General features: G+C 37.1%; 1 protein-coding gene across 9 annotated transcripts in view; it reads right to left on the bottom strand.

Annotated features, from left to right (window-relative positions):
• Window positions 1–18018, bottom strand: part of SBF2 (SET binding factor 2) — a 544916-nt gene that overhangs the window by 291453 nt on the left and 235445 nt on the right. The window contains exon 1 of one of the 9 annotated variants that reach the window (XM_063671926.1): window positions 300–425. The exons of the other annotated variants lie outside the window; for them this stretch is intronic. The gene's annotated coding sequence lies outside the window, so the exon portion shown is untranslated. Of the gene's footprint in view, window positions 1–299; window positions 426–18018 lie in introns of those variants that run through there. 9 annotated transcript variants of the gene reach the window in all.

Here is an 18018-nt window from a genome sequence, read left to right as displayed (position 1 = left end):
GGGATATCAGTACAGATTGTTCTGGGCAGGAGACCCATGAGAGGAGAAGAAAAGGCACACACACAATACCTTTAAAGGTAAACAAGCTTTATCCCATGTAAATGGCAATGTAGATATAATAAGCAAATGATATAATAAGCAAATTAATAAAATAAGCAAATGATATAATAAGCAAATTGCAATGCAAAGGGGAGAAGGGAAAAGAGATAAATGTCTTTACACCCACCAGACTATGGAGGATTCACCACCAGACTGGGAAGCAACAGTCTGGGCTCCAGAGTTAAAGATACCACACTCACCAGACTATGGAGGATTCACCATGCCAGAGGTGGTGAATTCCTCTTCAAAGGGTTTAATTGTGTAATGTCCTTGGTTCGAAGGCCCCACTTCCTTGTACTTTCTCATTTTTAGCCTGCAAGCAGCCCTCCCGCTCTTGCTGTGCCCTAACTTGCCCAGACATGTCCAGACATGTCTTGTGCTATAGCACAAGAACCACTTCTACCCTCTCCCTTGCGAATCATCCATCTACCCTATTTGTTCAGTGTGCTCTTGTGATCGTGGCTGATGCAGGGAGCACCCTTCTGCAGAAGTAAATTGCCTTGCGGAGAACGCTTTTTGCCTGAGTGCTGGTTTCACTTTGCAGCACCGAGCACTTGTTTCTAACAACCACTAGACTGGGAAGCAATGGCCTGGGCTCTATAGTCAGCCACTTGTCTGTGCACAGACAAGGAGAGGTCTCATGAAGCTTAGGCACAGCGTGGGACCCTAGCTGTTTTTGTAATGAGTTGTTTGGCAGGAGGTCCAGTCATGAAGGCCCTTCGTGACTGGACTCAAGGAACACAAAAAGGTCAACTTGTTTTTGTGACTGTCTATTGTTTTTCTTTTTTTTTGAGATGAGTCCTGCTCTGTCGCCCAGGCTGGAGTGCAGTGGCACAATCTCAACTCACTGCAACCTCCGCCTCCTGGGTTCAAGTGGTTCTCCTGCCTCAGCCTCCTGAGTAGCTGGGATTACAGGTGCCCGCCATCATGCCCAGCTAATTCATGTATTTTAGTAGCAACGGGGTTTTGCAATGTTGGCCAGGCTGGTCTTGAACTCCTGACTTCAAGTGATCCACCCGCCTTGGCCTCCCAAAGTGGTAGGATTACAGGCATGAGCCACCGCACCCGGCCTATCGCTTTTCAATAACCAAGGTATAGGAATAGACTGAAATAGAGATTTCTCTGAAACAGTGCTGGACAAATGCCTCAAGGGGCTCACACAACCTGTGCCAGGACTTGGTGACCATTGTTTGTGTCCACATTCAATTGAGTTCAAATTTAATATTTAACTTTTCCTCCACACAAAAGTTTCCATGAACTTTTAAAAGATAATCAATGAATATTATGGACAACTCTATGCCCACAGCTTTGACAATGTAGATGAAATGTACCAATTTCTTGAAAGACACAATCTGCCAAAACTCACACAAGAAATGGACAATCAGAATAGTCCTATATTGTTAGAGAAACTGAATCAATAATTAATAACTTTCCAAAACAGAAAGCACCAGGCCCAGATGGATTGACTGGTGGATTCTTTTAAACGTTTAAGGAAGAAGTTACAGTCAGCCCTCTGTAACTGTGGGTTCTACATCTGTGGATTCAACCAACCACGGATCAAAAATATTTGAAAAAAAAGAAAAATAACAATATAACAATAAAAATAGTATATATAAAAATCCAGGACAGTAGCTATTTACATAACATTTACATTGTCTTAGGTATAAGTAATCTAGAGATGATTTACAATATACAGGAGGAGATGCATGGGTTATATGCACATACCACACCATTTAATATAAAACATTTGAGCATCCTCGGATTTTGGTATGTGTGGGGGATTCTTGGAACCAATTCCCCTGCAGATTCCAAAGGACAACTGTCTACCAATTATCTGCAACCTCTTTCAGAAAACAGAAGCAAAGGGAATACCTTCTTCATTCTATGAGGCCAGCACTATACTACTACCAAAACCAGATAAAGACATTTACAGAAATAAGAATTATTGACCAATATTGCTCATAAACATAAAAGCAAAAATATTAGCAAGCTGAATTCAACAATGAATAAAAAGAATATCATGACCAAGTGGAATTCATCCCAGGCATGCAAAGCTGGTTAATCATTCAAGAATCAATTAAAGCATTACATCATATCAACAGGCTAAAGAAGAATAATCATGTGATCATACCAATAGATGCAGAAAATGCATTTGACAAAATCCAATGCTTATGATGATAAACAGCCTCAGTACACTAGAAGTAGAGGGAAACTTCCTCAACTTGATAAAGAATATCTTTAAAAAAAAAAGCTCCTATGGCTAATATCATACTTAATGATGAAAAACTCAAAGTTTTCCAAGAATGATCAGGAGAATAAAGTAAGGATGCCCCTCTCACCACTGCTTCTCAATATTATCCTAGAAGTCCTAGTTAATGCAATAAAATGAAAAAGAAATAAAAAGTATATATATTGGGAGGAAAGAAACAAAACTGCTTTTGTTCACAGGTGACATGACTGTGTAAGCAGATAATCTGAAAGGACAAAAAAAAAAAAAAAAAAAAAAAAATCCATCCCTGGAACTAATAAGCAATTAAAAACAAGTTCTAAGATACCAAGTTAATATACAAAAATCAACCACTTTTCCTTTATGTCAGAAATAAGTGGAATTTGAGGCAAAAATATAATACCATTTACATTAGCATTCCACTAAATGAAATAATTAGGTATAAATATAACAAGATATGCAAAAGATCTATATGAGGAAAACTATAACACTCTGATGAAAGAAATCAAAGAACTAAATAAATGAAGAGAGATTCTATGTCCATGGATAGGAAGACTCAATACTGACAAAATGTCAGTTCATCCCACTTTGACCCACAGATTCAACATAATTCCAACAAAAATCCCAGCAAGTTATTTTATGGATATTAACAAAATGATCCTAAAGTTTATAAAGAGAGGCAAAAGATCCAGGATAGCCAATACAATATTGGAGAAAAACAGCTGGAGGTCTGACACTACCAAACTTTGAGACCTACCAGGAAGCTATAGCAGACAAGACAGTGTGGTACTGGCAAAAGAACAGGCAAAGAGATCAACGAAACAGAATAGAGAGCCCAGAAGTAGACTTACACAAATACATTCAACTGATCTTATATACACATGCAAAGTGCTCAGAGAAGCCCCGGGCATATAATCCAGTGGATGTAAATGTTAGGCATTATGACCATTACCCCCTTTGATCCAACCCATGTTTCTATCCCCATCTCTTTGACGTTTTCCTCTTTTGTACAGACGTTTTCCAAAACTAGCTCCTCCTTTCACTGTCTCATTGCCTACCTTGTATGAGTCTAGAGATATCAGAAAAGTAAGATCGACATGATTTCCTACATTTGGAGAGAGATGTTAATCATGTTCACAGTTTCTCTAGAGAAAGGCTTAACTGTACCTTAATTAGCAAATCAGTAAAAACATTTCTACTACATATTTAGTTTAAAATAGCGATTTATTCAAAATATTATTGATAACTTAAGAATCATTTATTCTATGAAGTCTTCTTTGAAACTTCCCAGCTTCTCTCGCCCTCTCCAATCCAAAGAATCAGGCCAGGCTGTTCCTCTACTATACTCCAAAACCATCTTTATTATGAATAACAACAACAATAATAACATATCCTCCTCTATATTTCCCTAGAACTTTTTATCTATTAATACTAATCTGGTAAAGAAAAGCTGACATCATTATCTTTATGTGTCCCTTGGTATCTGTGGAGGATTGGTTCCAGGTCTCCTCACCAATATCAAAATCTGCAGATAATCAAGTCCCACAGTCAGCCCTTAGGAACCTGCAGATATGAAAAACTGGCCCTTGATATCCATATATTTTTCTCTCAACAACCCATCTATACTAAATTCCATAACCCTATATCTCAGGCTTATTTGTGACTGCAATAAGCCTTTTTATTCTAGAATAGCAGCTATCAAAAGAGTCCCCAATGTCAAAATTATTTTCATAATAAAACTAAGATATTGGTTGTTTCTTTCCTGTGAGTAAAACTGCTTGTGTCTTAATAGGAATCAAAGCAGTGGCACCAAACTACACTAGTAATCGCTGTATTCTTTATAGCTGCACACTTGCAATAAAAAAGTCAGTTTTAATTGAAAAGGCCACTGATGGGGCAATAAACATTTTAATTTCATTATAATTGGCATTATATATGCCAAACATATTTTGGCAGACATGTATTTGGCAGACATTTTCTCAACATAAATCAACTGGGCCTGTCACTTCAAGATAAAGATCTAAGACAATTTGTTATCAATGATAAAATATGAGCTTTCAAGTACCTGAGAGTTTTGTAATATTTTAAGACTTCTATGACAAATACTATCATACTATTAGTTAATGTTATATTTTAAGTATTATATAGTGACATGTGTCAATATTTGGAAGCTGTATGTAACTCACTAAACCCATATTTGCCAAATGACCAGTGCATGATATTATAAAATCATGCATGTGAAAGATCTATTCAAAGTGCCCAGTAGACCAACAGATTTTAATGTAACAGTAAGAAAAGTTCACAGATGTGGTAACAAATTCCACACTGTAACTAACCTTTAAGAAACTATTATTCATTGGATATTGGAGCAGTATATAAAGAAAAGTATCTGTAATTATCTGAAAAAGCTACTAAATACTCCTTCCTTTTCCAATGACATATTTGTGAGATTTGATTTTCTTCATATACTTCAACCAAAAAAATCAAATCACAAGAGCTTGAATGCAAAAGCAGGTATGAGAATCCAGCTGCTTCTATGAAGCCAAATATCAAAGACATTTACAAAAATGTAACACAGTATCACTCTTTTCTGTATTTTTTTGTTTTGGGAGAGATAGTTATTTTTCATAAAAACATGGTATTTTTGTTAACATGGAATGGGATTTTGTTATTTAAAAGTGGGTAAATTAAAAAAAAAAATTTATCTTAGTTGTGGCTGGGTGTGATGGCTCACGCCTGTAATCCCAGCACTTTGGAAGGCCGAAATGGGTGGATCACTTGAGGTCAGAAGTTTGAGACCAGCCTGGCCAACATGGTGAAACCCCACTTCTACTGAAAATATAAAAATTAGCTGGGTGTGGTGGCACATGTCTGCAGTGTCAGCTACTTGGGAGGCTGAGACAGGAGAATCGCTTGAACCCAGGAGGCAGAGGTTGCAGTGAGCAAAGATCGCGCTATTGCACTCCAGCCTGGGCAACAAGAGAGAGACTCCATCTTAAAAAAAAAAATTAGTTGTAATTTATAATATATAAATGAATTGATAAAACCACATAAAATTCTTTTAGAGTTCTCAATAATTTGTGACAGTATAAAGGGTACTGAGACTAAAAGTATGGGAACTGCTATTTTAATGAGAATGGGTGTTAACATGTAACTATCCTTGGCTTAAACTACTTGGGTAGCAGAAAGGTATAATCCTTGGTAGAACTGGAAAGTTTTATCAGGCTACAATAAAAGCCAAAAATGTCTTTCAAAATCCTTTTACTTTCTCTCAACAAACTTCTTTCGTGAATAAGGTACATTATTTTCTAAAATGAGCCTCAGAATCAGGAAGGAAGTATGTGAGCTTGGGTTAAAACATAATGTAACAATACAGCCTGCATCATCAGTTCTACCACCCCCACAAACTGCCCCTCTGATAAAAAGTGAATCAGTTCTGTGAATTAACAGCAAATAATCCCATTCTCATAGAAGTCTGTCATTCATATCATTAGCTAATCACTAGTCTTGGTAAATCGTACTAAAAAACATACACTAGAGAATGATGACTGCATATTTTCACATTTTTAAAGAAACTACAGGTTTTCAATAAGGACAAACAAAATCCCTTCATTTTAGTTCTAATTCTACCAAATATATTTGACTTCTACAAATTGAAGTTACCTAACAGAAATAACAATGCAACTTTTTACAACCATATACATATAGGCATGTAAGTCCCCTCTTATCCATGGAGGATATGTTCAAGATCCCACAGTGGGAACCTAAAACTGTGGATAATACCGAATCCTGTATGTACTATGTATGTATGTATATGGAACCCTATATGTACTATGTTTTTTCCTATACATACATAACAATGATGTTTAGTTTATAAGTTATACATAGTAAGAGATGAACAGTAACTAATAATAAAATATAACAATTATGATATTAGACTAATAAAAGTTATGTGAATGGGGTCTCTCTCAAAATGTATTATTGTATTATACTTGCCCTTCTTGGGATGATGTGAGATGATTTAATGCCTTCGTGATGAGATGAAAGGTGAATGACATAAACATTGTGACATAGCTATAGGTTACTATTGACCTTCTGATGGTAAATCAGGTAAGATGGCTACTAAGTGACTAATGGGTGCATAGTGTGGATATGCTGGACAAAGGGATGATGCATATCCCAGGTGGCATGGTGTGAGATTTCATCATACTACTCAGATGGTGCATAATTTAAAACCAATGAATTGTTTCTGGAATTTTCCATTTAATATTTTTGGACCTCAGTTGACCATGGGTAAATAAAACCACAGACAGCAAAACCATGGGTAAGGAGGAAACTACAGTAGATCTATTACTTAAATGAGCAGTCAGATATTTTGCTGCCTGAAACTAGAAAAAATATTAATGTGCCCATTTTTCTCAAATGCTTTGCACAGACAATATAAGAAAAATATACCAGAATAACAAAAATGTCCATAGCATTGTGACTAAATTGAATGATCTCTTGAAGGTGAAATATTATAGGTTTTCAATATTTCCCAAGACCTTCATCTGCATCCATAAATTTATAGCTATTGAGCCATGTTTTAATGTATAACATTTAAATTAAATGTGTCTCTTTTTAAAAAGCCTATAAGAAAATTCCTTCTCCTAATAGAAAATAATAAACATATAACATTCAGGAAAAGAATGTGAGAGTTTAGGTAGTAAGACCACCTTAGTTACTTAAATAGCCTCATAAATATGTTAGTTTACACTATAAGAATAATTCTGTGATTAAAAAAGTATTACCCTTAAAACTTTTGGGAAATTCCAAGGATCAATTTTCAAATCCAATAGCCTTCTTCAAAACTCAGCTTAATGTGACCACAGCTCAAATAGTACAGTAATTAATGGTTGGCCTAGTAAGATTTTTTTTTACTAAATTTTTCACAAAGAGGTTGTTAAGATAGTTAACTAGACACTGGTTACGTATGAGATCCTCTATTTCACACGTAAATGACATTAAATATACTGTGCATTTAAAACTACCATTAGAATCATATTTTATAGGAAATTTTGAATTCTATATTCTCAAATAAAATACACTAACATAGACATAGTCTATGTTACACAGTTTACAAAAATACATTCTCAAAGGATGAAAAGAAATGACCCTAACCTGCAGTTAAATGACTCTTCTTCAAATTCACTGTATCATAAGATTAAGCAATAATAGATTTGGGAGTATCAGAATACAAACCCACAATTTAATGAGAAGTACTCCTCATAGAATTTGGATTTCAAATGTAACAATGCTAGCTGGTTTAGTCTTTTCCATTCTTAACTAAAAATGTGTTAGAGAAATAAACAATGAGGATGTGGACATTACAATTCTTGAATCTGGATTTAAGTCACACTTCTGACAGGAATGTGAGGAAAATGTTTAAACAGCTGGAGAGTAGTCACTAAAAGATAGTAAGCAGGATGATAAGCATTAAACAAACAGGATAAAAATCAGGATTTTTCTCTCCCCAGTGTCTTTATAGGCAAACAGGAAAAAAAAAGCTATCACAGGTGCAAAACCCAACATGTTTAGAATTGCCTGTCATAACAGACTGACCTAACATTGCGCCCTCCTTTTTTTCAAGTCACTGAGAAAACACACATATTTGCAGTGACAAAACATACCACATAATCTGACAAATAATACTGTTTTCATACATACATGAGTGTATGAGCAACGACTTATGTTTTTGACAACTTCCTTCTACCTTGACTTCACCATTTCACACATACCATGCACATAAAAATGTTACAACATATCTGGGAACAGGCAATGGGGGAATCCTTTTCAGGATGTTCTTCTGTCTTTGCTTATCTCTAGTTTTCTTTAAGAACTTAGTATAACCTATAAGCAAATTATACTTCAAGGTTGCAAGGCTGGAATTGTTAGACACTGCTAAACTCTATATGTTAATGCATTACAAACACCCACTTTGTTTACTTGCTTGTTTAATTGCCCAAATGTATGAAGTAGATAATCTGCAAATAGGCCATCCACCTGCAAATAAAAGGTACGTGCTAATATAATAATCTCTCGGGTTTGTAAGATATTTTATATATAACCATATCTCACAAGACTCATTCTATAAACAATGAAACCAAGACTGTTAGACATTAAGGTCATAAAGAGTTTGTGGCACTGGCAGGACTAGAATCCAAGTCTCTGCATTTCTATAAACCGTGTTCTTTCACTTCTAAATTGTCTTCATAAATCACCTTATGCATATTATTTTATGCTAATATAAATAAATGGCAGAAAAACTTAGGAAATAAAATGAAAGTGAAATAAATTTTGTAACATGTAACATTTCCTAGCAACCATTTATCTCTGAAGGTATGCATGTGTGTGTGTGTGTGTGTGTGTTTATCCAAAGGAGGGCATATTGTATACATAGTTGTGAATCCTGTTTTTCTCCCCTTCCTATAACATGTATTTTCCCATGTATTTATATATTTTTAACATAATTATTTTTAATAACAATATTATACCATCATGTAGATATAGATAAAATATCATAACCAATTCCCTATTGTTGGTTAAGATGTTTATAATTTTTTATAATTAATGCTGAAGTAAGCATAGTAATATATAGATATTTCCAGACATGTCTTTTCACTTTCTCAGGGAAACAGAACTGGTTTTCTAGAGCATGCACAAGTTGAGCACAAAAATGTTTAATTATCCTTGAATTCCTTTTTAAAGGTTAAGCAACCCCAAAATAGTTTTGTTTTTGCTGATACATTTCTAAAGAGGATAGAAAAGAAGTGATAACAAAGAACTGTTATTATAAACTATATTCTGACCAAAGAACTGATTTGTGAATAAAGTAATAGAAGCTTTAGGAGACTGAAGTCTGTGCCAAGTCAGGCCAGGGCAGTGTCAGATGTGTGCTCTGAACATTATATAGATATTCTTCAAATGTCTGAAAAAAGACCCAGCATGGTGGCTCATGCCTGTAATCCCAGTAACTTGGAAGGCTGAGGCCAGAGGATCACTTGAGCCTAGGCATAAGAGACTGCAATGAGCTGAGATCGCACCACCACACTTCAGCCTTGGTGACAGAGTGAGACCTTGTCTGGGAAAAAAAAAAATTAACCAAGAGTAGTGGCATGCACCTGTAGTCCCAACTACTCAGAAGGCTGGGGTAGGAGGATTGCTTGAGCCCAGGAGGTTGAGGGTGCAGAGAGCTGTGATCATGCCACTGCACTTTAGCCTGGGTGACAGAGCAAGATTCTGTTCTTCCACCAAAAAAAAAAAAAAAGTTCAGAGAAAATATAGTGGGCAGAAGACTTTGGAAGAGAAGTCAATTTAAGAGTTTGTGAAATCTCAAACATTTTGTTTTTACAGAATAATGCATGTCACATACAGGCCCAATTTTATTAAGCAGCTTTTGATAAAGTATATACTTAAAAGGGACTATCCAAAATTATTTGCTTAAAATGGAAACTTAACTGAAATGGGTCATCTATATTGCTTTTGGTAAAAATTTACATCCAGATATTTTATTACTACTATACAACATTTGCACTGTCCTCACCACAATAAAACTTTCGTTATGTGTAAGATAATATGATTGTCTGCCTAGAGAATACATACAAACTGACTAAACACTGTTTCAATTAGTAAGAGTTTAATTAGGTAGGCAGATATACAAACATACACACATCAAAAGTTTTCTCTGACATCAGCAATAAGCAATTAGAAAAAAGATCCTATTTGTAATCTTAATATGTTCTCAAAGACAAAGGATAAGCTAACTTAACTTCTAAGTTTTTAATATTTTGGTATATCAGTCTCATGAACAGATTAAGGCTTTAAATTTAAAAATTTCATGACTAAGGCCCCAAAAGTAAATGCAACAAAAACAAAAATAAATGAATCAGACCTAATTGAACTAAAAAAGCTTCTGCAAAACAAAAGAAATAATCAACAGAGTGAACAGACAACTTACAGAATGGGAGAAAAATATTTTTAAACTATGGATCTGACAAGGACTAATATCCAGAATCTGTAAGAAACTTAAATCAGCAAGAAGAAAACAAATAATCGTATTAAAAAGTGGGCAAATGACATGAACAGATATTTCTTGAAAGAAGATATACAAATGGCCAGGAAACATGAAAAAGTGCTCAACATCACTAATCATTAGGAAAATGCAAACTAAAACCACAACGAGATACCACCTTACTCCAACGAGAATGCCCATTATTTTTGTTTGCATGGTTTTTTTTGTTTGTTTTTTTTTTTTGTTTGTTTGTTTTGAGATAGTCTTGCCCTGTCACCCAAGCTGGAGTGCGGTGGCGAGATCTCGGCTCACTGCAACCTCCACCTCCGAGGTTCAAGCAATTCTCTTGCCTCAGCCTCCTGGAACTATAGGTGTGCACCACCATGCCTGGTTAATTTTTGTATTTTTAGTAAAGATGGGGTTTTACCATGTTGGCCAGGCTGGTCTGGAACTCCTGACCTCAGGTGATCCACCCACCTCAGCCTCCCCAAGTGCTGGGATTACAGGTGTGAGCCACCAAGCCTGGCCAGAATGGCTATTATTAAAAAGTCAAAAAACAAAAGATGTTGGCATGGATGTGGTGAAAAGGGAACACTTATATGCTGCTGCTGGCAATGTAAATTAGAATAGCCTCTAGAATAAACAGTAAAGTAATTTCTCTAAGAACTAAAAGTAGATCTACCATTTGATCCACCAATCCCACTATTGGGTATCTTACCAAAAGGAAAATAATTCATTATATGAAAAAGACACCTGCATGAATTATGTTTATCACAGCACAATTCATAATTGCAAAGATAAAGAATCAACCTAAGTGCCCACCAACAGATGAGTGAATAAAGAAAATGACACACACACACACACACACACACACACACACACCATGGAATACTACTAACTTGTAAAAAAGAACAAAATAATGTCTTTTGCAGCAACTTGGATTAAACTGGAGGGTTATTGCCTAAGAAAAACAACTCAGGAATGGAAAACCAAATACCACTTTTAAGTGAGAGCTAAGCTATGATTATGCAAGGGCATACAGTGGTATAATGGACAACAGAGTCCCAGAAGTGGGGAAATGGGGAAGGTAGATGGGGTAAGAAATGAAAAACTACCTATTGGGTACATAGTACACTATCTTGGTAACGGGTATACTAAAATTCCAGACTTTACCATGATATAATCTGTCCATGTAACCAAAAACCACTTATACCCCACTAAAGCTATTGAAATAAAAAAATTAAAAAATTTAAAATGAACTAAATATAAAAATTTCAAGAAGAAAATTAAAGAGAAAAATAAACATTTGGAATAGCTTTGAACATTAAAGTTTTGAAAAAACAAAACAGAAACAATACCCTGCAAACTAATTATAAGTTTAAAATAATTCCAAGATGAAGACCACAAAAGAAAAGTTTTTGTACCAATGCCATGCTGTTTTGGTCACTGTAGCCTTGCACTATAGTTTGAAGTCAGGTAACATGATTCCCCCAGCTTTGCTCTTTTTGCTGAGGTTTGCCTTGGCTATTCAAGTTCCTTTTTGGTTCCATATAAATTTTAAAATAATTTTTTCTAGTCCTGTGAAGAATGTCGTTGGTAGTTTGATAGGAATAGCATTGAATCTGTAAATTGCTTTGGGCAGTGTAGCCATTTTAATGATACTGATTCTTCCTATACATGAGCACGGGATGTCTTTCCATTTGTTTGTGACTTCTCTGATTTCTTTGAGCAGTGTTTTGTAATTCTCATTGTAGAGATCTTTCACCTTCCTGGTTAGCTGTATTCCTAGGTAATTATTTTTGTGTGTGGCAGTTGTGAATGTGGTTGCCTTTCTGATTTGGCTCTCAGTTTGGTTGTTGTTGGTGTATAGGAATGCTAGTGATTTTTGTATATTGATTTTGTATCCTGCAACTTTGCTGAAGTTGTTTATTAGCTGAAGGAGCAGTTCTAACAAAAAGTGGCCACACTGCTGCTTTACATGGGTGGGTAATCCTGTTCCTCATCACTAAGCAGGACCTCCCAACCAGGGCCTCCAGCCACCCTTGCCTGAGGTTTCCAGCCAACAGAGAACTGAATTTTCCCTGGGATGGTGCTCCAGAGAGAGGGGCTGGCCACCATCTTTGCTGTTTGAGTGACTTAACCATTCCAGTCTTTGGGCTTTGGAGTGTCTGAGGCAACCGGGGGCTGAAATGGACCCCAGCACAGCACAACTGCTCATTACAATGTGGCCAGACTGTTTTTTTAAGCAGTTCCAATCCCATTCCTCACTGGGCGGGACCTCCCAAACAGGGTCTCCAGCAACTTTCTACAGGTGCCTTTGGGCCAGCAACAGGTCTGTACCTCCCGGGACAAAGCTCCCAGAGGGAGAAACAGGCTCCCATCTTTGCTGTTTCACAGCCTTCACTGGTGACACTTCTAGGTTCTGGAAAATCTGAGGTGGCTAGAGACTGCAGCGGGCCCCAAGCATACTGTAGCAGTCCTATGGAAAAGTGGCCAGACTGTTACATGGGTGCCTGTTCCCATATCTCCTCACTGGGCAGGTCCTCCAGGCCTGAGCCTCCAGCCACCCCCTGCCAGAACTATCAAGCCAGTACCAGCTCAGCAACACCCTGGACACAGCCTCTCTGCCACTACCTCTGCAATGTAACTGCCCTTGTCACCCTTGGACTAACGAAGGAGCAAAGACCCTAAGTACCTTATCCACACCTCCAACAAGTGCAGCTGACCCAAGGAGAAGAGGCCAGTTTTTCTCCCATGGGTCCCACAAACCCCCTATGTCTTGTCATCAGACAGGGAACCCCTGGCTTGGGTCCACAGCACAAACTCTCTATCCTGGGATGATTGCACTGAGTGATTGCTGACCTGCATCTCTCTGGGGTGGTGCCTCCAGGAGTCAAGCAAATGACCCTTGGTCACAACCACTACTAAGATTTCTTCCTCTGCTGCCTCTAAGCTGAGGAAGGAACATAAACACAGAGATTGCCCCAAAGTTGCAGTGGGCAGCGCAGGAGTACTAAGTCATGAACTACAGCCAGTACTCAAGTGGGAGAGGAGCCCATACTTTCAAAGCACTGAGAGGGAAGGTGGTTACAACTGTGAGGAAACATAGGGAAGCCACACAACCAAGCAAGAATCAACCAACTGACCAATAAGCCTAAGTGTCACCTGCTGGATCACACCCCAAAGCTTCAACACCAAAAATACCTCACTAACATACCCCGCTCTAAAAGCAGAGACAAGAAGTCAGCTTCAAATAAAGACCCTACACAAAGTCTTGGCCTGATGAAAACAGCCAGAAAAGAAGTCTATTGGGTGTACTCAATCTACACTGCAATTAAAGAAACACCCACACACAGAGATGAGAAAGAACAATGCAAGAACTCTGTTAACTCCAATGGTCCAGAGTGTCTGTCATATGTCCTCTAAATGACTGCACCAGTTCTCCAACAAGAGTTCTTAACTAGGCCAAACTGGATGGATTGACGAATAGAATTCAGAATATGGATAGCAACAAAGATCATTAAGATTCAGGAGGATGGCAAAACCCAATCCAAGGAAAATAAGAATCACAATAAAGTGATATGGGAGCCAAAGGACTAAATAGCTGGTATGAAAAAGAACCTAACAGGTCTGATAGAGCTGAATAACACAATATAAGAATTTGACAATGCAATCACAAGTATTAAGAGTAGAATAAATCAAGCTGAGGAAAGAATCTCAGAACTTGAAGACTGGTTCTCTCAAATAAGATGGTCAGACAAAAATAAGGAAAAAAGAATAAAAAGGAATGAACAAAACCTCCAAGAAGTATGAGATTATGTAAAGAGAAATCTATGAATCACTGGCATCTCTGAAATGGAGGGGGAGAAAGCAAACAACATGGAACATATATTTCGGGATGTTGTCCATGAAAACTTCCCCAACCTTGTTAGAGAGGCCAATCAGTCAAATTAAGGAAATAACAGAGAACTCCTGCAATATTCTACACAAGAAGATCATCCCCAAGACACGTAATCATCAGATTTTCAAAATGAAAGAAAGAATGTTAAAGGCAGCTAGAGAGAAAGGGCAGGTTACCTACAAAGGGAACTCCATCAGGCTGATAGTAGACCACTCAGTTGAAACCCTACAAGCCAGAAGAGATTGGGGGCCTATATTCAACACTAATAAAGAAAAAAACCTTCAACCAAGTATTTCATATCCAGCCAAACTAAGCTTCCTATATGATGGAGAAATAAGATCCTTTTCAGATAAGCAAATACTGAGGGACTTCATTACCATCAGACCTGCCTTACAAGAGTTCTTGAAAGGAACATTAAATATAGAAAGGAAAGACTTCTACCAGCTAATACAAAAACACACTTAAACACACAGACCAGTGTCACTGTAAAGCAACCACACAAACATGACAACATAATTACCACCTAACAGTACAAAAACAGGATCAAATCCACACATATCAATATTAACCTTGAATGTAAACATGCTAAATGACCCACTTAAAAGGCACAAAGTAGCAAGCTGGATAAAGCTGGATAAAAAACAAGACTCAATGATATGTTGTCTTCAAGAGATCCATCTCATGCGTAATGACACTCATAGGCTCAAAATAAAAGCATAGAGAAAGATCTACCAAGCAAATAAAAAAGCAGGGGTTGCAGTACTAATTTGAGATAGAACAAAATTCAAACCAACAAAGATAAAAAAAGACAAGAAATGGCAATACATAATGATAAAGAGTTCAATCAACAAGAAGACCTAACTATCCTAAATTAAACAAGAAAATTAACCAAAATATTCAGGACCTAAACTCAGCATTGGACCAAATGGATCTCATAGACCTTTACAGAAGTTTCCACCCAAAAACAACAGAATATACATTCTTCTCATCATCATATGGCACACACTCTAAAATCGACCACATAATTGGACATAAAACAATCCTCAACAAATGTAAAAGAACCGACATCATACCAAACACACTCTTGGATCACAGTGCAATAAAAATAGAAGTCAACCCAATGAAAATTGCTGAAAACCATACAATTATTTGGAAAATAAACAACATGCTCCTGAGTGATTTTGGGGTAAATAATGAAATTGAGGCAGAAATAAAGAAGTTCTTTAAAAATAATGACAACAATGATATAACATACCAGAATCTCTGGGACACAGCTAAAGCAGTGTTAAGAGAAGAATACATAGCACTAAGTGCCCACATCAAAAAGTTAGGAATATCTCAAATTAACAACCTAACTTCACAAAACGAAAGAACTAGAGAAGCAAGAACAAATCAACCCCAAAGCTAGCAGAAGACAAGAAATAACAAAAATCAGAGCTAAATTGAAGGACATTGAGACACAAAAAGTCATTCAGAGGATCGATAATCCAGGAATTGGCTTTTGAAAAAAATTAATAAAACAGATAGGCCAATAGCTAGGCTAATTAAGAAGAAAAGAGGGAAAACCCAAAAAAACACAATTAGAAATGGCAAAGGGAATGTTACCACTGAACCCACAGAAACAAAAATAACCATCAGAAACTACTATGAACACCTCTCTGCACACAAAAACTAGAAAACCTTGAAGAGATTAATAAATTCCTGGACACATATACTCTCCCAAGACTAAGCCAGGAAGAAACTGAATCTCTGAAAAGACCACTAACAAGCTCCGAAATTGAATCAGTAATAAATAGCCTACCAACCAAAGAAAAGCCCAGGAACTGATGGATTCACAGCTGAATTCTACCAGGTGTACAAAGAAGAGCTAGTAATATTTCTATAGAAACTATTCCCAAAAATTGAGGAGGAAGGACTTCTTCCTAACTCATTCTATGAGGCCAGCATCATCCTGATACCTAAACTTGGCAGAGACACAACAGAGAAAGAAAACCTCAGGCCAATACCCTTGATGAACATCAATGCAAAAATCCTCAACAAAATACTTGCAAACTGAATCCAGCAGCACATCAAAAAGCTAACCCACCATGACCAAGCAGGCTTCATCCCTGGGATGCAAAGTTGGTTCAATATATAAAAATCTGTAAATGTGTCCAGGTGCAGTGGCTCACGCCTGTAATCCCAGCACTTTGGGAAGCCGACGTGGGAGGATCACGAGGTTAGGAGATCGAGACCATCCTGGCTAACACGGTTAAACCCCATCTCTACTAAAAATACAAAAAATTAGCCGGGCGTGGTAGTGGGCGCCAAGGAGGCCGAGGCAGGAGAATAGCGTGAACCTGGGAGGTGGAGCTTGCAGCGGGCCGAGATCGTGCCACTGCACTCCAGCCTGAGCGACAGAGTGAGACTCCGTCTCAAAAAATAAAAATAAAAAAAAATAAATAAATCTGTAAATGTGATTCATAATATAAACAGAACTAAAGACAAAAACTACATAATTATATCACTAGATGCAGAAAGGGCCTTTGATAAAATTAAACATCCCTTCATGTTAAGAACTCTTAACAAACTACATATTGAAGGAACATACCTCAAAATAATAAGAGCCATCTATGACAAACTTACAGCCCACATTATACAGAACGGGCAAAATCTGGAAGCATTCCCCTTGAAAACTGGCGCAAGACAAGGATGCCCTCTCACCGCTTAGTATCGGAATTCCCAGCCAGAGCAATCAGGCAAGAGAAAGAAATAAAGGGCATCCAAATAGGAAGACAGGAAGTCAAACTATTTCTGTTTGCAGATGACACGATTCTATATCTAGAAAACCCCAGTCTCGGTCCAAAAGCTCCTTCAGCTGATAAACAACTTCAGCAAAGTTGCAGGATACAAAAATCAGCGTACAAAAACCACTAGCATTCCTATACACCAATAACAACGAAACTGAGAGCCAAATCAGAAAGGCAACCTACTCACAATTCCCACACATAAAATAATAAAATACATAGGAATACAGTTAACAAGGAAGGTGAAAGATCTCTACAATGAGAATTACAAAACACTGCTCAAAGAAATCAGAGTAGACACAAACAAATGGAAAAACATCCCATGCTCATGTATAGGAAGAATCAATATCATTAAAATGGCTACCTTGCCCAAAGCAATTTACAGAATCAATGCTATTCCCATCAAACTACCAACAACATTCTTCACAGGACTAGAAAAAACTATTTTAAAATTTATATGGAACCAAAAAAGAGCCTGTATAGCCAAAGCAAATCTCAGCAAAAAGAGCAAAGCTGGAGGAATCATGTTACCTGACTTCAAGCTATAGTGCAAGGCTACAGTAACCAAAAATAGCATGGTACTGGTACAAACACAGGCACACAGACCAATGGAAGAGACCAATAGAGAGCCCAGAAATAAGGCCACACATCTATGACCATCTGATCTTTGACAATGCTGACAAAAACTAGCAATGGAGAAAAGACTCCCTAAATGGTACTGGGATAACTGGCTAGCCATATGCAGAATACTGAAGCTGGACCCCTTCCTCACACCATATACAAAAATCAACTCAAGATGAATTAAAGACTTAAATGTAAAACCCAAAACTATAAATACCCTGGAAGACAACCTAGGTAATAACCTCATGGATCTAGGAATAGGCAAAGATTTCATGACAAAGTCACCAAAATCAATTGTAAGAGAACCAAAAATTGACAAGTGGGGTCCAATTTA

Source organism: Pongo pygmaeus, chromosome 9 (genome assembly GCF_028885625.2).
Source record: "Pongo pygmaeus isolate AG05252 chromosome 9, NHGRI_mPonPyg2-v2.0_pri, whole genome shotgun sequence".
Taxonomy (NCBI): Eukaryota; Metazoa; Chordata; class Mammalia; order Primates; family Hominidae; genus Pongo; species Pongo pygmaeus.
This window is presented reverse-complemented; position numbering and strand designations above follow the sequence as displayed.